General features: G+C 44.1%; 1 protein-coding gene across 8 annotated transcripts in view; it reads left to right on the forward strand.

The window, feature by feature from the left end:
* Positions 1-22,900, forward strand: part of MEF2D (myocyte enhancer factor 2D) — a 290,869-nt gene that overhangs the window by 116,489 nt on the left and 151,480 nt on the right. The window contains exon 1 of one of the 8 annotated variants that reach the window (XM_077464179.1): positions 8,305-8,584. The exons of the other annotated variants lie outside the window; for them this stretch is intronic. The gene's annotated coding sequence lies outside the window, so the exon portion shown is untranslated. Of the gene's footprint in view, positions 1-8,304; positions 8,585-22,900 lie in introns of those variants that run through there. 8 annotated transcript variants of the gene reach the window in all.

Genomic DNA, 22,900 nt, shown 5'->3' on the forward strand with positions numbered 1-22,900 from the left:
CTTTCAATTTATTTCGACTGCAGTGGAAATTGAACTAAGTTCCTTAAGAACTCGTGGGTGTAAGCCATCTGGACCTGGCGATTTGCGTACATGTAAAGGAGATTTAAACCCTCCAATAACTTGCAGCCAAAGAAGCTTCCATCTTGTGTTTTTTTCCTCTCCAGTGTGCATTTATTATTTTTTGTTAAAAGGTGAACGTCTCCTTTTTAATAAATCCAAATCACCAGGTCCAGGTGGCTTACATCCAGGAGTTCTTAGGGAGCTTAGGCATTCAACTTCAACTGCATTCCGAGAGAATTTGAAGGGGCAGACTTGAAAATTTTTCTCATTTTAATTTCTCAGTACTACAGTTGAAATTGAACTAAGTTCCTTAAGAACTCCTGGGTGTAAGCCATCTGGAACTGGCGATTTGCATATTTAAAGCAGATCTAAACCCTCCAATAACTTGCAGCCAAAGAAGCTTCCATCTTGTGTTTTTCTTTCCTCTCAATGTGCATTTATTATTTTTTGTTAAAAGGTGAACTTCTCCTTTTTAATAAACACAAATCACCAGGTCCAGATGGCTTACACCAGGAGTTCTTAGGGAGCTTAGGCATTCAACTTCAACTGCATTCTGAGAGAATTTGAAGGGGCAGACTTGAAAATTTTTCTCAAATTTTAATATATCATTACTACAGTTGAAATTGAACTAAGTTCCCTAAGAACTCGGGGGTGTATGCCATCTGGACCTGGAGATTTGCATACATTAAAGCAGATCTAAACCCTCTAATAACTTACAGCCAAGGAGACTTCAATCTTGTGTTTCTTTCCTCTCTTTTGCACCTGGATCCATTGCTAGCAAGGGAGCTGGAGATCAATTAGATATACGGTAAATTAGTTTGAGAAAAAAATTTCAGTTCTGCCTCTTCAAATTCTCTCGGAACTGCAGTTGAAGTTGAACGCCTAAGCTCCCTAAGAACTCATGGGTGCAAGCCATCCTAATTCATCTTCTGCTCCCTCACCCGTAATGGAACCAGGTGCAAGAGAGAGGAGAGAAACACAAGATGGCAGCCCCCTTGGCTGTAAGATATTGGAGGGTGTAGTTCCGCTTTAACATGTGCAAATCACCAGGTCTTTACACCCATGAGTTCTTGGGGAACTTGCGCATTCAATTTCAACTGCAGTTCTGAGAAAATTCGAAAGGGGCGTTTATTATTTTTTGTTAAAAGGTGAACTTCTCCTTTTTAATAAAAAACGCCAGGTCCAGATGACTTACACCCACGAATTCTCAGGGAACTTGGCTCAACTTTAGCCTCAATAGCGATAGAGCAGCAGTCTAAGGATATCTTTCAGGTTCGGCCAGCAAGGGAGCAATACCGTAGGACAGAAGTCTCCAAACTTTCTAAACAAAGGGCCTGTTTACTGTCCTTCAGACTTTAGGAGGGCTGGATTGTGGCCATTGGAAGTAGAACATTTCTCGACATCAGTGATGGTAATCAATGCCCAAAATTTGTTGTCAGTGAGGAATTGGGCCCCATCATTGCTGTCATTTGGTGTGAAGAATCGTGCCCCATAGATGGTGTCACTGGGAGGAATTGTGCCCCATCATTGGTTTCAGTGAGAGGAATTGTGCCCCGTTGGTACACAATTCCTCTCACTGACAGCAATGATGGGGCATAATTCCTCCCAATGCCACCAACAATGGGGCACAATTCCTCTCGGTGACACCATCGTTGGTGGCATTGGGAGGAATTATGCCCCATCATTGGTGTCAGAGGAGGAAATATTGCCCCAAGAGGGATAAAAGCAAGGAAAGGGCCGCAGTTTGGAGACCACTGCCATTGGAGAAGATAAGTGTACCAGTTGTTGGATTGTCCATGGTCTAATGGTGGCCATACTTGGAAAAATGATTTATTTTTCGATTGTTCTCTTAAAAAATAATAAAGCTATAGTCAACAACCCACTTGCTCGATATGACGCACACATGGAGGGGTTTGGGAATTGGATTTAGATTGATGGCTGAGATACGATTAGTTGTGATCAGAACTTATTGATTGATCCCTGTGCAATCTCATAATCTGATCAAAAATACGATTGTATTCATGTGCTCCAATCGTTACAATGCCAATGATCGTTTTCTCACCTGGTGAATCAATAGTTTGATTGTGTCCGATCAAAATTGATCAGAAGGGAAGTTATTTAGGTATTTTATTATTTAATTTGTGGATGCGATACTTCTGATCAATTGGATAACAAAATTGTAGTGTGTAGGGGCCACCATTAGAGGCCTTGGGGTCCATATGCTTAATTTCCATGGCTTGGGGTCCATATGCTTTATTTCCATGGCTTGGGATCCATATGCTTAATTTCCATGGCTTGGGGTCCATATTCTTCATTTCCATGGCTTGGGGTCCATATTCTTCATTTCCATGGCTTGGGGTCCATATGCTTCGTTTCCATGTCTTGGGGTCCATATGCTTCGTTTCCATGGCTTGGGGTCCATATGCTTCATTTCCATGGCTTGGGGTCCATATGCTTCATTTCCATGGCTTGGGGTCCATATTCTTCATTTCCATGGCTTGGGGTCCATATGCTTCATTTCCATGGCTTGGGGTCCATATTCTTCATTTCCATGGCTTGGGGTCCATATTCTTCATTTCCATGGCTTGGGGTCCATATTCTTCATTTCCATGGCTTGGGGTCCATATGCTTCATTTCCATGGCTTGGGGTCCATATGCTTCATTTCCATGGCTTGGGGTCCATATTCTTCATTTCCATGGCTTGGGGTCCATATTCTTCATTTCCATGGCTTGGGGTCCATATTCTTCATTTCCATGGCTTGGGGTCCATATGCTTCATTTCCATGGCTTGGGGTCCATATGCTTCATTTCCATGGCTTGGGGTCCATATTCTTCATTTCCATGGCTTGGGGTCCATATTCTTCATTTCCATGGCTTGGGGTCCATATTCTTCATTTCCATGGCTTGGGGTCCATATGCTTCATTTCCATGGCTTGGGGTCCATATGCTTCATTTCCATGGCTTGGGGTCCATATGCTTCATTTCCATGGCTTGGGGTCCATATTCTTCATTTCCATGGGTTAATTTTGCTAAAGGCAGCCCATTGAGATGAAGGCATCTACCAAGGCATCCCAACGCACTGAAAATGGGATGTGACCCTTTGATTTTTTGTAACGCAACGCACCGAAACTCGAGCTCTTTTCGCAGTCAAAGCTTTCAGATCCATCCACCACCTTGCATCCCTGGCTGGCTTCACAGTAGATGTAAACCCAAACTGAAGGATATTTACTTTGCTAAAGCCCTGTGTATTCTAAACCATCTTGGTGCTGCTGATCTCCTGGAGCCTCTTTGCTGCAACTTTGTGTTTTTTTTTGCACTGCAGTGATGACTGCCTAGCATTTTCTGATGGTGACCACTTCTTGGCCACTTCTAGTCTTCATCAAAGAGAGCGACAACGCAAGAGAGCAGTTGGCGGTCATGGGCAGAGCGTTGTTACCCCGTAAATGGAAGTATCTGAACGATGACCATCTTTGCATAATATGCATTGAAACCCACGCTTGTAGTCAGTCTCCATCACGGGGCTGCGTGAGAGAGTGACAACCCAGAAGAGCAAGGGACAACGCGTGGTCACCCTATAACAGGAAGTGTCTGAAGAGGGTTCATCATTGATCATCTGGGATTATTTCAGATTTTAGTGACTGCATTTACATCTACTTTAAGTCCTAATTCTTTTTCCTGCATTGAGTGGGGAAAAATATAAAGGGCTGTCAGTTTTTTTTTTTTTTTTATCCATTATCCCATTAGGAAGCTTTCCCCTCACTTCCTGTCTCTTATCACCAGGACAGGAAATGAGGGGCAATCTCAACATACACAAACAGCAAAACCTTCCATTCAGAAGAGTGATGAGAGGGTCTTCACCTTACTGTTGTGACACCATTGGATAGAATTTCACTTCTTCCTGTACGTGTAGACTCAACAGGAAGTGACCAACCAACCAGGACGTAATACTGTTATGCACACAGACAGATTTTCTGATGGGGAAATGTTGGATGTGAGCTTGTTGGCTGAAAGTCCCGACCGTGTGTACGCTCCATCGAACATTTGCTGTCAGACTTTCCGCCAACAAATGTTGGCTAGCAGGTTCTCAAATCTTCCACCAACAAAACTTTGTTGGTCGGACTTTCCGACCGTGCGTACACAAGTCCTTCGCACAAATGTTCACGCATGCTCGGAATCAAGCAGAAGGAGCCCAAGTGAACTCACTTTCTCTCGGCTTGCACGTTCCCAAGTTCGTAATTGTTGGCCAACATTTGTGTGACCGTGTGTATGCAAGACAAGTTGGAGCCAACAACCTTCCACGGTTTTGTTGGGGGGAAAGTCCGGTCGTGTGTACGAGGCATTAGGCTGCATTCACACAATAGCGTTTTATGAATGTGCGCAAAATGGTAGAAAAAAACACATGACGCGCTTGCGCTATTGTTAATGAGGCCCCAAGCTTGGCAAGACCCATTTTTTTTTCCCCTGGAAAAAATACCCACCTAAAAACCACTAGAAGCTCAAAAGGGTGCATGAACTGCTTTGCCAAGTTTGCCGCTCATTAAAATGAATGGGGCTGCCTTATGCATGTGGCATGGCGGTGCGCCTATGCGTGTGTTCACAAAATGCTATAATGTGACGGCAGCCTTTTAGAGTTCCTAAGGCCCTCATTCACACTTCGCGGAGAAGGAACTCGCATTCCACCTTCACAATTTTTTTGTGTGGGCGTTTTTACACGCGATTCCCCGTGTCGCACGCTTCAATGGGCTGCCCTCATGTATTTGTCACCCAAAAGAGGCCACTTCGCCTTTTTGGGGCGATGAGCTTCGTGTGATATTTTAAAAGCGTGTTTTGGCGTGATGTGACAACGGTCAAGGATAGAACGACCAACCTGATCAAAATTGCTTTTGTTGAGGCTCTCCTCTACGTTCTCGGCCATGATACACAATGCAGATCCAGATCCTTCACCAGTAGATAAGAGGTCTTTAATTGGGCCAAGTGGCTTGGAGTCGGCAGCGTTCTACAAAACTGGAGAGATGAGGGTCACCCAATGAGGGATGGGGTCACCCAACGAGGGATGGGGGTCACCCAACTTGAGAGTTCTATGTATAGTTGAGACGCCCTTTCTGATTGCCCTTGAGGAGCTTACAACCTATCTCCCATACTAGGGCCAATCTTGATGTTGTCAAAGGGAACTGGACTAACCGGTGGAAACCCAGGGAGAACATGCAAACTCCATGCAGGTAGTGCCCTGGAAAGAATTCTAACCGGGGATCCCAGTGCTGCAAGTGCCAACCACTAAGCCACCATGTTGGCCATGTTATGATGAGCACTTGACCGCACTGCAGTTACTTTCTCGTGGTCACATTATTTAATAATGGTCTGTGTTCTCCTTTTAAAGCATGACTATCCCAGAAAAGATATATGATCGCTTATGACACCGTGCTTGCCCCCTCACCCCACCCGCCTAGTAGGCTGATGATGAGGCTGGTGACTGGCTGGACAGAGGAGAGCACCTTCAGCTGGCATCTGATCATTACACATGTCGTCCTCCTGGTGACAGCGAGTGACAATGCAGACAGCTGAAGAGCCATCAAGAACCATAAACCCACCAGGGGCCCTGGAGAAGGGTGAACATTCACACCTCCCCCTAACAAAATAAAGTTTTGGCAATCTAGAAAACTTTTTCTTAAAGCTTTTTTTTACATTTTTATATTTTATCATTTTTAAAGAACGTTTTTGGGGGCGGAGCAATATGGCTTCCCCGAACTTTACCTAAGTGAGAGTTGACTTCAAAGTCTATGTATAGACAAAACATTTTTGTATAGTTCCGGGTAGAGTAGGAAGGGTGAAAACCTCTGACCAGGTTAATTTTTTTGCATTCTATGGGGAGAAATTTCCCTTCACTTTTTCTTTTTTATGGACGCAACAGGCACTTAAATAAATTCTCCCAAAGTCAGAGGTATTCCTCCTCTAAGCTGCTATACACTAGTAGAATTTCGTAAGCAGTCTTCCGTGTTTAGGAAGGTTCATATCATTTTCTAATCCTTGGTGGAGTCAAATCGACATTCGCTTTTGACCGCAGTGATGAGAAAATTTGGGGAAACCAAATGCGAATGTTTGCCTAACCATCAAACGTACAGAGAATTTTCGTACAAATTTTTGTATAATTTTCGTACAAATTTTTGTATAATTTTCGTACAAATTTTTGTATAATTTTCGTACAAATTTTTGTATAATTTTCGTACAAATTTTTGTATAATTTTCATTTAGAAGTCAACTGGTTGATAGCCATCTTTGGACAGGTGTTCCCATCTGAAGATTCCCTCTTGCCTCTTGTTCTGGGGAAAAACTCAAAATTCTGGATTTCCCCATCTTTTTCTTTTTCGGTGGCCATGGTCAAGAGTTCAACTAGAGTGGTCAACCTCCAACCAATAGGGACACCAATAGGAAAAAAAAAACTAAAAAAAACTTGACAGAGGGTCCATCCCTTCCCTATTCTGTTCGAAGCCAAAATGAAGCGTTTTGCCCAGAGATGCACTTTTGTGTGAGTTGCTTGTAATCCACTGCAGCAAGAATCCAGAGAGCACCTCACAGGGTTGCTTGGAGAACACACTGCCGGAACTTCTTATCACTAATCAGGTTCAAATTTCTTTGGCAGGTCTGAGAAAAATCCTGGTACTGATTTTGTCTGCTTTTAACGCTGAACAGGACAAAATGGGACCTTGTTTGAATGCGTTGAGGTGCATTCTAATCCCAATCAAAATGTAAGGGTGTGAATGGGCCCTTAGCACTTTGGTCTTTGCCCGTTTTACTGAATATGGGCCCGTTCAACCCATTTGAGTTATAAAACACACACACCTTTTCCACAAAGCACATAATGAGTTTTTTTTTTAAAGTGCATTTTTAATGCATTACTTTAAATCGTATATTGCATTTCAAGATGCGGTTTACATGCGTTTTCTTCCTGCGGGCACATAGGAAATATCAACGTATGATTTAAAAAATACACAGAATACAAGGCATAGTTCCTTTTCCATGAGTTGCCATTGGCTATAATTGAACGTTCATATTTTTACCAAAAGATGCAGCAAACAAAAACGCAACACCGTGCGCTTCAGTGGAACGCAGCAAGCAAAAATGCAACACAGTGCGCTCCAATGGAACACAGCAAGCAGAAATGCAACACGGTGCACTCCAATGGAACACAACAAGCGCAAGTGCAACACGGTGCGCTCTAATAGAACGCAGCAAGCAAAAGTGCAACACAGTGCGCTCTAATAGAACGCAGCAAGCAAAAGTGCAACACAGTGCGCTCTAATAGGACGCAGCAAGCAAAAGTGCAACACAGTGCGCTCTAATAGAACGCAGCAAGCAAAAGTGCAACACAGTGCGCTCTAATAGAACGCAGCAAGCAAAAGTGCAACACAGTGCGCTCTAATAGAACACAGCAAGCAAAAGTGCAACACAGTGCGCTCTAATAGAACACAGCAAGCAAACGTGCAACACAGTGCGCTCTAATAAAACGCAGCAAGCAAAAGTGCAACACAGTGCGCTCTAAAAGAACGCAGCAAGCAAAAATGCAACACAGTGCGCTCCAGTGGAATGCCACAAGCAAATTTGCAATACAGTGCGCGCCAGTGGAATGCAGCAAGCAAAAATGCAACACTGTGCTCTCCAGTGGAACGCAGCAAGCAAAGATGCAGCACTGTGCGCTCTAATAGAATGCAACAAACATAAATTAAGCGCACGGATGCGACTATAAATATTATTCTGTGCTTTTAGCATGCTGTGATCATGCGTCGTAGCACACATAAATCAATATCATGTGAATGGGTTCTTTAATCTGTTCAGTTTATTATACTGTCCCGGTCCCGTTCACGACATGGCACCCTCCCCACGAGTGAGTTTTTCCCGTATACCAAATTTGCCCGCTTTTGTCATCCGTCGCTGGCTGCCCTTTTTGCAACAAATGATGCAAAAAAAAAAAATCCATCCAGCCCATCTGATCTTTGCACTCATACACAGTGCGATTATTACCCAAACGAATTGAAATCGCTAATCCGTGCGTGTATGCGCGTCGATACCCTTACAGTTTTGCTACTGTGGAATTTGGGGGAGGTGGGACCAGTTTAAAGTCACACTGAAGAGGAAATCGAGTCAGCGGCTTTCTTTCAACAGCTGTTTTTTAGGCAGGAGGCCTTCCTCCCTCCCCCTCAAAGCATACCCTCCTCGCACTCACACACAACTAGCCCCCTCCCCTCCTTACATCTGTCACTGGCCTTTACCCGCTGACGGCAGACGTCCCCTCTGTCACTCAGGACAAGCCTGCGTGTTGTGAGGAGGAGGAGGGGGGATATCTTCCATGCTGCTTAGTTGACAGACTGAGGACAGTTGTTTTCTGGTCCTGTGGCAACCGGAGAGAAGGCCAGCGGTCAGCCAACACAGGGGCCCCTCCACCCACCTCCACTCTCTGGCGTCTCTGGGGCACTTCTCGAAGGAAGAGGGGCCGATAAAGGACAGTCTCTGCCAGTCTCCCCCGTCCGCTGTAAGTACCTTCTGCTTTGCTCTTCTCCCCCCCCCACCCCCTCGTAAGGCCGAGTAACGTCGGTAGGCTACAAGGGTCTTGCCGTCAGCAGCGCTGAAAAGATTTCACATGAGCTCCTTATAAGGCATGGCTTATGGTATACAGTACAGGCACCTAATCTGGCCGAAGGAAGCTTGGTAGAGCTGCTCGGCTTATCCCCTCCGGGTTACCCGGTACGGTTTTAAGTATGCCCCCCCTCCCTTTCCTTTCCTCCCGGCGCCGCCACGGAACAGTTCCGGGAGCAGGCCGTGGAGGAAAAGGCTCATAGACAGAAGGGCTTGTTTATAATCCCCTCCAGATCCTCAACTTCACGCAATCTGCAAAGTTTTAACTCCTCTCTTTCCAGCGCCGATCCTCAAATGGGGTTCTTACAACTTTTTACGGGTATTTATTGGATTGGTCCAAGTTGGGGGAACGTTGAGTAAACAAATGTTCCCTAAGTAGTCCCGTCAGTGTTTTATCCAAAATGTTTGGTCCTTTTTGTGATCGCTGTGCCCAGATTGTTCAGGCCTATCCTTAGATCTACGTTTTAAGAACCACTGGGGCATTCGTAGGAGTAGTGCATGCTTGAAACTGGTCAGTTTTTGGCCTGTTTTGTACCAAAGTGGCGGTAGTAGTAGGCAGATATGTACTTTTTTAATGGTGTGTGAGTTAGATAATCAGGAAAACTTTTAGCACAGGTTTGGTACAATATTTTGTTTTAGTCACTTGGCTATCTACCTCTTCACCGAAAACGCAGAACCATACTCGTAATTTCCTGCCCTAAAAGGGCTTACAATCTAATATCCCTTCTATAACTAGTCAAATACAAGCTGCCATTAGTTTAGAGGGATTAACCCACTAAAATGTTTTTGGATTGTAAATGTAAACTTGCTCAAAGGCAGGGAAAACGTATATACTCCATGGGAACTGAACCCAGACACGCAAAACACTGCAAGGCCAAAGCATTTTCCACCATGAGGATTAGACCACTCATCTTGGAGGAATGGTTGTTGAACATTTTTGTTTTGGGCAGTGTATGGAAATGTCAAATTATGTCTTCTGACCAATTAAAATCCAGAGGCTGATGGAAAAGATTGTACATGGACATCTTTAATATGTGTGCGATTCAAGAGCGTAACCAAAATATGAGTATATCACATAAAAGATAAGTCATACTTTTCTCATCTGTGATGAATTACAGTTATTTTTCTATGTTGGGTACGTTGGGGTACCCATGGAAAGACGGGAATGTTTTTAAGAACATTGGGCATGGTCACATTGGTGGACTTCCAGGACACTGGCCTTGGCTGTTGATCACTGCGATTCAAGATGAGTGTAACCAAAATTACGGATTTATTGCTTAAAAGAAAAGGTTCTACTTTTCTCATCTGTGATGAATTACAATTATTTTCCTATGTTGGGAACATTATGGTACCTATGGAAAGACAGGAATGCCTTTAAGAACACTGGGCATGGTCACGGTGGTCGACTTCCAGAATACTGTCCTTGGCTGTTAATCACTGCACCCCCTAATTTTTGGTGGACACTCAAGTATGTTGCATCATTTGTGGATATTCTGTGTGTGGACCACGATGAGGTCAGTTTCTTGTATCGTTTTTATATTAAGTGTAATAGATTTTTAAAGGTCATCGTACAAGTTTCAACCTTCTCAGTTTTGGGTATTCCAATCCTATCTATCAACTTTATTTGGGTTGAACAGGGGAGAAATTGATAGATGGGTTGGAATATTTTTGTTTGCGATGTAGTTATAGCATTTGTGGTGTGTTGAACTTGTGGTTCCTGACTCAGTCTTGTAGAGCAGGGGTCTCCAAATTTTTGAAACAAAGGGCCAGTTTACTGCCCACCAAACTTTAGGGGGGGCCAGACTGTGGTCAGTAGGAGTAGAAAATTCCCTGGCATCGGTGGGAGTAAACAATGCCATAGGCTTGGTGGTCAAAAATAACATCATTGGTGTCAGTGGGAGGAATTAGTGCCTCATCTTTTGGTGTCAGTGGAAGGAATAGTGCCTCGGGATATCGGTGGAAGAAATATAGCCCCAAGGGCCAGATAAAGGCAAGCAAAGATCAATTTTTAAGCAAATTTGGGCAAAATTTTTATGTCTTTAGTACCTGCTTCTTGATTACAACTTCCACCAGATTGGGACTGTATTGCTGTCTACACGCAATTTCAACCACCACCAAGCAGCCATAAGTTGGGTTCCGCTTGTCGAAAATCCAGGTTTAAGGTGGTTGAAATTGCCTTCAGCCTGAGCGTGTGGTCAGAATTGGTTACTTTGGCAAGCTTTCCTCTCTCTGTTTACTTAGTGTATTAGATACCTTTACATCAGGGCTGGACAAATTCCAGGAATCAGATAGCCAATGCTCCTTAAAAATTACAGTTTGTGCCGACAAATTTCGTTTTTTTTCATCTAGTGTTTTCAATGGAGCTGGCACCTAAAAAATAAAAAAATAAATCTTGCTTGCTTCTAGATTGGACATACTCGTGCTTGAATTCCATGCTCATTTCTCCACCCCTGTTTTACATCTACATGTTCTACTTATTCTTTTTTTTAATTGTACTTTAGCCTGATCGTAAAAAGTTACTTTTTCATTTTCTTGCGCCTATTACGATCTTTACATGTGTACCTAATTAATTATCGCGAGCCAACATTTCCGAATGACAAGAATTTTGCTAAGTTAGTCACGGATAAATTCCAATTTTTGAAAATTTGTATTCCAGAGCTTCAAGGAAAGCGTTTGTTGAATCGACATTTTGCCCTCGGTGCTGAAAGAGTGTTTTTACGTTGCTGGTGCAAAAAAGGCTGATAGGGCCTCAAACCATGTTACCCAAAATTGAAAGAAATAGACGTTGTGTGTGTGCTAATCGGTGATTAAAACTCTTGTCTGGAGGTCGCTCTTTAACGCTTTGATATCCTGTTTCGGGGCAAATTGTAACCCCCTTTTGTACCTTTTTTTTTTTTTTTTTTTTTTTTTACTTTTGTATACTCGAGCCTTCTAAAGCGCTGTTTGTCTCGTTGTCATACACACACGTGTTCAGAGTGTTGGACCTGTGGCTTTGGTGAGGGAAGTGAAATTTGACTGTTTGGGGGTTTGCAGTTGTACTTGTGAAGGATTGCATGCTGATAAAAGTGCAGAGCCATGTTCACGGAGACATTTTATTTAACAACTTTTTCCACACATCTGGTTTTTCTTTTGGTGGCCAGTTGACACTTCTGTGTATGAATAAAGCCTTTTGTTCTGAAAGGATAACTAAAGGCCAACTTTTTGTTAGAGTTGGCTAGAGTGGTGAAGGGTTAGAACCACTGTCAGGTTTTTATTGCTGTTTCTGTCCCCCATTAGCCCTTGTACACACGGTCGGAGATTCCGTCGGAATGTGTCCTATCGGACCGGTTTGTCGGATAATCCGACTGTGTGTGGTATGCATCGGACTGTTTCAGTCGGAATATCCGTCGGACCCAATTTTCCAACTTGTTGGAAATATTTTCCGACAAACCGGTCCGATAGGACATACTCCGATCATGAGAGAATTCCGATCGGACAAAGTGCCACGCATGCTCAGATCAAATTCCTACATCAAAGCTATTGGCTACTAGCCTGAACGTAGTCCCATCGTAACGAAATTACGTCATCACGTTCTGAATGATCGGATTTTTCGACAACTTTGTCCGACCGTGTGTATGCAACAGTTTTGGACAAAATCCGACGGATTTGGTTGTCGAAATCTCCGACCGTGTGTACAGGGGCTTAGGGAGATTCAGTCTTTCCTTGATCACCAATATCACTGGGAATCCACGTTTTTTTTTTTTTTTTGAGTTGCCCTCAGAACAGGAATAGAGAAGGCATCTCCCAATGGGAGACCCTTGTTCCTCTGCCAACTGTCTAAAGACTCGTACACGCGATTAGAATATCGGACGAATGATCGTCCATTTTTTTTTTTTTCTTGCATGCTAGTCTTGTATCGAAAATGAAGAGGCTATTTACCATAAGTTAAGAAACTCTGGTGATGTAATGTGTTGTATTGTATGGTAATATATTCTGTTGTTTCTGAGCATGAACAGTCTTGGTCTTCTGATTTATTTATTTATTTATATTTTTTAGATGAATACTGTACTGAATAAATATCGTACTTTCCGGTATGGTACGAGAAACATTTTCGTGTTTGTCTGTTTTTGGATAATTTAGCATGAATTGTCCTTATCGGCTCTCGAATGCTGTGTACTAATGATCAGATTATCGTACAATCACTTCGAAAAGCGGTATTTTTTGTTTGATTTTCTGATGATGTATAGTAGACTTAAGAGGGGATTTCCCTCACATTGTAAAGATGTCCTCTCACTTTCTGTTGAGTCTACAGAATCAAACTAGGGACTGCTGCCCACCACATGTGCCTGTGAAGGAAGTGATGAGAAATCTCCCTAATAAGATGCAGATGGCCCCCAAAAAAAAAAAAACCCTTCCCTACTGTATCCAAACTAAACAACAAATACTTGGCTTTCAATATATTTTAATGTTCCTTTTAGAAGTAAGTTTTCATGTATTGCGATGTATTTATCATGCTCTTTTGGGGTGCATTTTAAGGGGTGAAGGAATTTTGTAAGCAGGTTCATGGAAAAATGCACACATGATATATGGTTGAAAATTTTGTGGACCTCCTCCAAATTATTATGCTCTGGTGTTTCCAGTAAAGGAGGGTACTGTTAATACTATACCATGAAATTATGATTTAGACATTTGTGAACACGCCATCCCCACTGTGAAACATGGTGGGGGCAGCATCCTGTTGTGAGGATGCTTTTCTTCAGCAAGCACATGGAAGCTTGTCAGAGTTGATGGGAAGATGGATGGAACCAAATACAGGGCAATCTTAGAAGAAAACCTGTTATGCCGCATACACACAACCTGACTTTTCAACGGACTTGGTCCGGTGGACTGGAATCCATCGGACAATTCGATCGTGTGTGGGCTCCAGCGGACCCTTTCTTCCCAAAAGTCCAGCAGACCTAGAAATAAAACTTGTTTCAAATCTTTCCGACTGACTCGAGTCCAGTCGAAAAATTTGGTCGTCTGTGTGCTAGTCCGACGGACTAAAACCGACACTAGGGCAGCTATTGGCTACTGGGTATGAACTTCCTTATTCTACGTCATCACGTTCAAATCCTTAGGACTTTTGAAGTGATTGTGTGTGGCCAAGTCCGTTCGTTTAAAAGTCCGGCGGATTGTCCGCCGGACCAAGTCCGTCAAAGTCCGGTCGTGTGTACGCGGCATTAGAGCCTGCAAAAGACTTGAGACTGGGGTGGAGGTTCATCTTCCAGCAGGACAACGACCCTAAACATACAGCCAGAGCTACAATGGAATGATTTAGATTAGAGGTTTTCAACTACGGCCCTCCAGTTTACGAACTACAATTCCCATCATGCCTAGTCATGTCTGTGAATGTTGAGTTTTAAAATGCCTCATGCGGACGTGTAGTTCCTCAACAGCTGGAGGGCCGTAGTTTGAAGATCCCTGAAGATCATGTGTTAGCCCTTGTACACACGGTCGGAGATTCCGTCGGAATGTTTCCGATCGGAGCGTTTTGTCGGATATTCCGACTGTGTGTGGTCTGCATCGGACTGTTTCCGTCGGAATATCCGTTGGACCAAATTTTCCAACTTGCCGGAAATATTTTCCGACAAACTGCTCCGATCGGACATACTCCGATCATGTGTAGAGAATTCCGATCGGACAAAGTGCCACACGTGCTCAGATCAAATTCCTACATCAAAGCTATTGGCTACTAACCTGAACGTAGTCCCGTCGTAACGAAATAACGTCATCGCGTTCTGAACGATCGGATTTCCCGACAACTTCGTCCGACCGTGTGTATACAACCGTTTCGGACAAAATCCGACGGATTTGGTTGTCGTAATCTCCGATCGTGTGTACAAGGGCTTAGAATGGCCCAGTCAAAGTCCAGACCTAAATCCAACTGAGAATCTGTGGCAAGACTAGAAAATTGCTGTTCAGACGCTCTCCATCCAATATGACAGAGCTTGAGATATTTTACAAAGAAGAATGGGCAAAAATTTCACTCTATAGATATGCAAAGCTGGTGGAGAAGACCTCCCCAAGCTGTAATTTCAGTGAAAGGTGGTGGTCCTACAAAGTATTGACTTGGGGAGGAGGGGGGGTTGAATACAAATGCACCCCACACTTTCACATATTTATTTCTAAAACATTTTAAAAACCATTTATAATTTTACTTCCACTACACAATGATGCGCCACTTTGTGTTGGCCTATCACATACAATCCCAGCAATCTACATTTACGTTTTTGGTTGTAACATGACAAAATGTGGAAAATTTCAAAGGGTATGAATACTTTTTCAAGGCACTGTACGTAAAGCACATAAAGGGGACCCTAAAGTGACTCCATCACATGTCAAAGAACTTGAAAAAAATCAATGCCTATCTTGCCACCTGTAATGCAGTTCTTGGCTTACTTGAAGGGCTAAGTTGACTTGAAGTTTCTTCATAAGTTGACTTGAAGTTTCTTCATCATTTGGAAAGTTGGATGTCTGATCTCCTTTGTCCCCTTGTGCTGGCCCCTTATGTCGCTACAGAATGGTGACGTAGGGTCCAGCAAAAGGAACCACAGTTGTACTTTTCTTCCTCTTTGTAGAAACTACAAAACCGCATGGCTTTCGGTGCTACAACGAGGAGTTCGGGTGGCTTTGGTTGACCCTGTAGGGGCGACTCTTGCACTTTACACCTTCTACAGCTGTCCAGGGTCACGTGACATAGATACCCCCCTAGGGCCACCATTGCAGGCAAGCATGGAGCAGACAGATTCCACATGGGCAGGTGTCTAAAATCCTTAACAGGCAGTATAGTGCGTGGTAATGTACACCCGATGGAAGGAGCTCTACGGTGGATATTTTCCATGATCGCGTTATCTACGGCTGTCAGAAGTCTTTTAAGTAACTTTATTGTTCTCGACAAGTTGGTTTTAGCTAGAGAGAGAGAAAAAAAAATTATGGAGAAAGTGAAAGGCCATTTCATCAGTACGAGTCTCAAATTACCCACTTGCGTTTTTTTTTATCTGGTTGTACAATTTTACAATGGAAGTACAATACGGTGGTGTCACTTCTCCGCCCCCCAGATTGATGATTGGACAACAAAAGAGCAGCAACGGACTTATAAGTCGTGGGCTTGGATTTAGGTACTTATCCTAGCTGCATGTAAATCTCGTTTTTTAGAAAGGACGAACCACCGTTCCAAAGTAATCCTCGAGGACTGAAGCTCTGTCTCCTATGAGTAAGCGCCGATTACCGTGTGAAACGCGTCAGAATTTTCCTGTACCCTGTTATTCTTTTGCTGTGGATTTTTTGATTTTGTTTTGATGTGACCCACGTTGTTTTAATTAAAAGATGGGATTTCAAGTCTTTTTCCAGTGTGCGGCTATCCAGAGTTTTTTCCTGCTTGTTAAATCTATTTTGTTTGTTAGGTTTTAAAGCAGGGGTCTCCAAACTTTCTAAACAAAGGGCCAGATTATTGTCCGGAAACTTTAGGGGGGGGGAGCCGTATTGTGGCCAGTGGGAGTGGAAATTTTCCTGGCATCAGCGAGTAAAGCTCACATTTGGTAATAGGAGGAGGAATAGTGCCCCATTGTTGGTGTCATTAGGAGTAATAGGGCCCCATTGTTGGTGTCATTAGGAGTAATAGGGCCCCATTGTTGGTGTCATTAGGAGTAATAGGGCCCAATTGTTGGTGTCATTAGGAGTAATAGGGCCCCATTGTTGGTGTCATTAGGAGTAATAGGGCCCCATTGTTGGTGTCAATGGGCAGAATCGTGTCTCATATCAGTGGGGAGAATGGTACCCCAAGGGCCGGTGTTCTGACACAAAGTTTCCGCCTATCGAATGGTGTCCGGGCCGTACTGCGCAGGCACAGCGCTTGCGCAGTACGGGGGACAAGGAGAAGCCGAACATCGCCGAAGAGTCCAGGTTGAAGCCCCAGCATCCAAGTGGACATAGGGTTGCTCATAGTAACAGAGCCCCTCGTGGGCTCGCTTCACTCGCCACACTTCGGGCAGGGCTTCGCTTCACTCGACTTTTTTATATTCTAACTCTATGTCCACTTGGATGGTGGGGCTTGAACCTGGACACAGTGCGCAGGTGCCGTTTATCTTCGGAGATGTTCAGCTTCTCCTTGTCCCCTGTACTGCGCAGGCTGGACACTATGTGATGGGGACATTATCTGATCGGACACCGGCAAGCAAAGGGCCACATGCGGCCCCTGGGCCGCAGTTTGGAGACTATGTGGTTTAAAGGAATACACCACTTCTTTAAATTGTGCCGTTTTAATTTTGCCTGGTGTTTAGCTTGGGCCTGAAGGTTCAGGGGGCCCCCGACTCATAGACCCAGTTGAATCCGGGCTACACCACCGGAATGAAGTGAAGATTAAAGCCCAACTTCGGACAAAAACATTTTTATTCTATTTTTGCACAGGACAAGGAAGAGTATGAGCGCTTCTCAGGTCTTTAGGTTTCCATCCCTGTTTTAGGGGGGAGATTTTCTCCCACTTCCTGTCAGGACAGGAAGTGAATGTAAATCGCTTCAATGGGGGACACAGACAACAGTCGAAACACATGTTTTACTCGAATAGGGAAACAATAGAACATCCAAGAATGTTTTTGTTGTTGTTCCCCCGTCTCTATGACATATCATGGGCACAGGAAGTAAGGGAAAGTCTCCACAATGCGGTTCACAGACCGAAATGAACCCCCCCCCCCCAAGATGCAGATAATTTGTGACACCTTTGAAGGGCTGTGGCACATCAGAGAGCGCATCTGAAAGAAAAAACGCAGGAAAGTCCTGGTACCCTATAATCCAGACCTGAAGGGGGTGTTAACCGGTCAGCATCGGTGCCTGACTCAAGCGTTCCATGAGCCGGTTGTGTCCACAGTCCCAATAAGAATATAGTTGGCACCCCGGTTGAATAATATGCAACCAAAGTATTTTTTTCTTCAAAAATATGGACTAAAAAGTTCCAGCATACAAGAAAGCACTGACGCGCTTCAGCCTTAGTCATAGCCTAAGTGGGTGAAACGCGGCAGCCCTTTTTTATGTATGCTGGAACTTTTTCTCCTGTGTTTTTGAATGAAGCAATTCTTTTCCTGCATATTCACCAGGTTTCCAATTATATTCCTAAGGTTTCCGGGCTACTTCCTGTTGCTGATGATATCACCGGGCCTCATTGGAGGATCTTGGGAAAGCTCGGGATCCCACGGGTTCTCGCGGGATTAGAGATCCTCAACTTTCCCAGGATCCCACAAGAAGACCCAATGATGTCCCCTCTCCAGGGGAGCCCACTGGGAGCCTGGGAGTTAGGTTAGGGGCCCATTCACAGTATCATGTTGCAGTCACGCATGTTATATGTGTTGGCACGATCCATTATGAATGGCGCCACGATGAACCGCCCCTATGAAGTGCATTGTACTAATCTGCAGTGCCATTTGTGGTGTGTTGTAGTGCGTTGGCAGCTCGTTCGTTTGGAGTGTATTGCCTTAACACAACACATGTTCACGCACCACCTAAGGCGCATCAACACACCACAATCGTGTGAAAGGGTCCCAAGTCTTTTTACCGGATTTTTCTCCCAAAGTTTTTATTTTTAAGTCCAGTAAATTTTTAGCCACTAGCGCGTTTCAGCTGCTCACCATCCCCCCCAGAGCTTGTCTGACCCTGAATCAACCTTGCTGCACATATTAGATTTTTAACCATTTCAGTCCAGTGTGGTTCCTAATATTTTTTATTCTGCAACTGCCCTGATGAGGTGTGATTGGTAAGCCATGAAACGTGTTGGTGGACCTTGTGACTCTTATGTTGACAAAAATCAACTGGACCAGGTACTTTTAGAGTTCACCAGTTCCCCTTCATCAGGGGCTTTCAGTTGCAGAATAAAAGACGCGGTAGCACACTAAACTGGATAAAATGGGTGAAAATATAAGAACATATGTGGCAAGGTTGGGTCAGGTTATGGGTCAGACAAGCCCTGATGAAAGGGGGGACTGGTTAGCTGCTGAATACTGCGTTGGATACTCCTGTGATTCTAAAAATTAACTGGACTTGATTTAAAAAGAAAAAAAAACACTTTGGGAGTAAATCATAAAAAAAAAACTTCGGATCCATTCACACTATTGTAATATGCTGAAGCGCGTTATGCCATGTGTGATCATGTATTGTGATTGATGAGCCGACGAAACATGTTGGATACTCCTATGACTATCTCACTTTGGCAAATAAAAAAAATCAGTACATTTATTGCTGCTCTAGGTCGTGTGTTCTCTAGGTCCTGCAAGTGGATCTGGTACCCAACGTGTTTTGTGGCTCGCCAATGAAGAGGTACCACTGAGCTGACGAAACGCGTTTGAGCTTTGATGACTCTAGCTTTGGCAAATGAAAATCAACCTTTTTAAACTTAGTTGGTGCTCTCACTGTGTCTTTTTTTTGCATCACAACTACAGTGACCTCTGTTTTACAGGGAGGTGCCTTCTTCTGGATACCTGCCATTTGAATACCTTTTGATACCTCCTTACACCAGGGGGAGACAACCTGGGGCCCTCCAGCTGTTGTGGAACTACATTTCCCATGAGGCATTGCAAGGCTGGCAAGTTACAATGACTCCCAGAGGCATGATGGGGCTTGTAGTTCTGCAACAGCTGGAGGGCCCCAGGTTGCCCGCCCCTGCCTTGCGCTAATGTCCAAGGCTCCACCACCAGGGCTGCGTGCACACGGGTGAAGATGTGATTTTACAGGCCGGTTGTGGAGTCAAAACCCCCCCCCCCCCCCTTTTTTTTTTTTTTGGGTTGGTGTAGCTTATGTGCCCCCTCTTCCTCCTTATTTGTTTTTTTTTTAACCATTTTATCTGGTCTAGTGGGCTACCTAGTTTCTTTTTCTTTCTTTTTTATTCTGCAACTACAAGACCTGACGGAGGAGGACTGGTACGCTTGGGCTCTCTCACGTTGGCAACTAAAAATTTGACTGGATCTGAAAACTGACGCATTTCGGTGGGGGTGGAGCTTACCATTTCCCCTTCATTGGGGCTTGTAGTTGCAGGTTAAAAGATTTGATAGCACGCTGGAATGGATGACGTTAATAAAAAGAAATAAAAATCTAAGAACATGTGTAGCATGGTTGGTTCAGGGTGCGAGCCCTGATAAAGGGGGACGCTACAGAGGTGACGAAACGCGTTGAATACTCCCATAAGTCTCATATTAAGCTAAGTGGTTGTTCTCGCTTCTTGCTGTCTTTTTTGCGTCACTACTACAGAGACCTCAGTTGGGTTTGAGGTGCCTTCTACATGCCTGAAGATTGAATGTATTCCTTACACCAATGTCCTGTGCTGCACCAACAGTGCATGGGACGAGATGCGATTTTACAGGCAGGTTGTGGAGGCGGAAAACTTTTTTTTATTTTTTTTTTTGGTTGCTGTGGACTTTTATGTGTGTCCTATCCAAGTGCAACCCCCCCCCCCCCCCTTCCTCCTACAAGCTGCGAGCGCCGAGGTTTTTGCACTTCTACGCATTTTCTATCTTAGTTCCTTTTTTTCTTCTTCTGGTGTTAAAACACAAATCCCCGTTTTAAACCTTAAAGGGAACCTGTAGCTTATTTACAGAGAAAGATGCATTATGAGCTGTTGACCTGAAGCTCGAATATCTTCTTTTTTTTTTTTTTTTTGCTGTACCATATTACCTCAGACTACAGATCTAGGTCTATAGATTCTCCATATAGGGATATTCAGTTTCTCAGCTATTTGTGATCATCAACTGCCGAGAGAAAATCTGGCCTGCTGTTTCCAGTCAGTCAGAAGTGACTGGTAGACTTGCATTGAGCGAAGAGGAACGGGAAAGAGAATTGCTGTGCAGCACTCAGGGGCTGCACAAATCCCCTCTCCCTCCCTAACGCCTCCCTCCTAGCACAAATCCTCTACCCCTCAAATTTCTCCTCTGAGTATACCCCCCCTCCCAGCTCAAATCCTCTCCCTAACTCCTCCCTCCTGGCACAAATCCTCTACTCCTCAAATTTCCCCTCTGAGCATACCCCCCCCCCCTCTAATCACCTCTCTCCATAACTCCTCCCTCCTAGCACAAATCCTCTACCCCTCAAATTTCCCCTCTTCCAGTACAAATCCCCCCCCTCCCAAATCCTCTACCCCTCTGAGCATACCCCCCCGGCTCAAATCCCCTCCCTCCATAACTCCTCCCCCTAGCGCAAATTCCCCCCCCCCCCCGCTCTAATCCTCTCCCTCCCTAACTCATCCCTCCTAGTACAAATCCTCTACTCCTCAAATTTCCCCTCTGAGCATACCTCCCATATTTCCCCTCTTCCAGTACAAATCCCCTCCCTCCTAGCACAAATCCCCCCCCCCCAGCTCAAATCCTCTCCCTCCCTAACTCCTCCCTCCCAGCACAAATCCTCTACCCCTCAAATTTCCCCTCTGAGCATACACCCCCCCCCATATTTTCCCTCTTCCAGTACAAATCCCCCCCCCCAGCTCAAATCCTCTGCCTCCCTAACTTTCCCTACTAGCACAAACCCTCTCCCCTGCTCTGAATTTTCCTCTTCCAGGACAAATCCCCCCCCCCCTCAAATCCCCTCCCTCTCCAAATCCTACTTTGTAGCACAAACCCTCTACCAATCAAATTTTCCCTTTGAGCACAAATCACCCCAAATCCCCTCTCCTGGCACTTATCCAGCCCCTCAATTTTCCCTGCTAGCGCCAATCCCTTACTAGCACAATTCCTCCCCCATCCCCCTTTCATATAACCCATTCCAGCACCACCCCCCAAAATCCCAACTGAGCCAAGGGCAGCCCCCCCCTCCCCCCCCTTGCCCCAGGCTGGTTACAAACATGACTCCTAAAGGCAGAGGCATGATGGGACTTGTAGTTCTGCAAAAGATGGAGGGCCACAGGTTGTGCACCCATGCTGCACAGATGAATAAATAGGAAGCGTTCTGAGGCTTCCTGCTCATTCAGAGACTGAAGCATAGTGAACACAGTTTACTATGCTTCGGTGATGAATGGACACAGGAGTGATCGGTACCAATCGCTCACTGTATTCATTCAGGAAAGGAAGGGCCAGTAAATGACACATTTACTGGCTCCGCCCCCATTGTCCTTCCTGAAACATCCCCGCCGGGGGAAAGTGGCACACAGGGCCCAGACAGCAGATGGAAGGGATGCATGTCATAGAATTGATCTCCCTGCAGTGCAGCCGGAGGGAGAGGAGGAGAAGCCGGAAGCATGTTACTCTCACACCTGCCTAAGATTTCAGCCCTTTTCCACAGTATTCAAAATGGCATGTCTAGAGCTGTTACACTAAACTTCATGTGCCTAGATCAGATCAGGGGTCTGCAGGGGATGCTGGGTATTTATTCGTTATTTTATTATTATGCATTTATTTATATTTTATTTTTGATAATGATTATTTATTCATTACTAAATGCAAAAAATAGTCATTTATTTTATTTATATTTTATTTTTTATTGTTATTCATAACTAAAGGCAAAACTAGTTATTTTTTAATTATTATTTATTCATAACTAAAGGAAAAATTTGTTTTTTTTTTTTTTTTTTTTTAAGAGGAGGATTAGAGCCTCTGTCAAATTTTTATTGCCATCTGTGTTCCCATTTTTATTATTATTCATAACTAAAGTCAAAATTAGTTATTTAATTTATTATTCTTATTATTCATAACTAAAGGCAATACTAGTCATTTATTTTAGTTATATATTTTTTTATTATTATTTTTTCGTAACTAAAGGCAAAACTCGTTTTTTTGAGAGCAGGATTAGAGCCCCTGTCGGATTCTTATTGCCATCTGTGTTCCCGTTGGGGAGATTCGCCCTCTCTATCTATATGCCAAAAACGTGAGTTGTCACTGGGAACAAAGGGATCTTTTCCAATGGGACAACCAGGGATTTCCTCTCACTTCCTGTTTTGACTATGGGACAGGAAGTGAAATAAAATCTCCCCAATGGGATGCAGATGGCAAAAAAAAAAAAAAAAAAAACTGATGAGGGTTATAATCCTCCTTTTTTTTTTTTTAAGTTTTGTTAGTCCTTAGACCCTATTGACAATGGATGTCTGACTAGGACCTGGTTGCTCCAATGCAACCACTGTTGGCCAATTTTTAGGCAATTTCAACCACTGTCAACTGCTAATGTGATTGAAGGTGGTTGAAAGATGACCTTCTATTGATTAATTCATTTGATGGACCAACTTGCATCA

Source organism: Lithobates pipiens, unplaced genomic scaffold, assembly GCF_037356315.1.
Source record: "Lithobates pipiens isolate NorthernLeopardFrog02 unplaced genomic scaffold, aLitPip1_a1.2 Scaffold_30, whole genome shotgun sequence".
In the NCBI taxonomy this organism is placed as follows: Eukaryota; Metazoa; Chordata; class Amphibia; order Anura; family Ranidae; genus Lithobates; species Lithobates pipiens.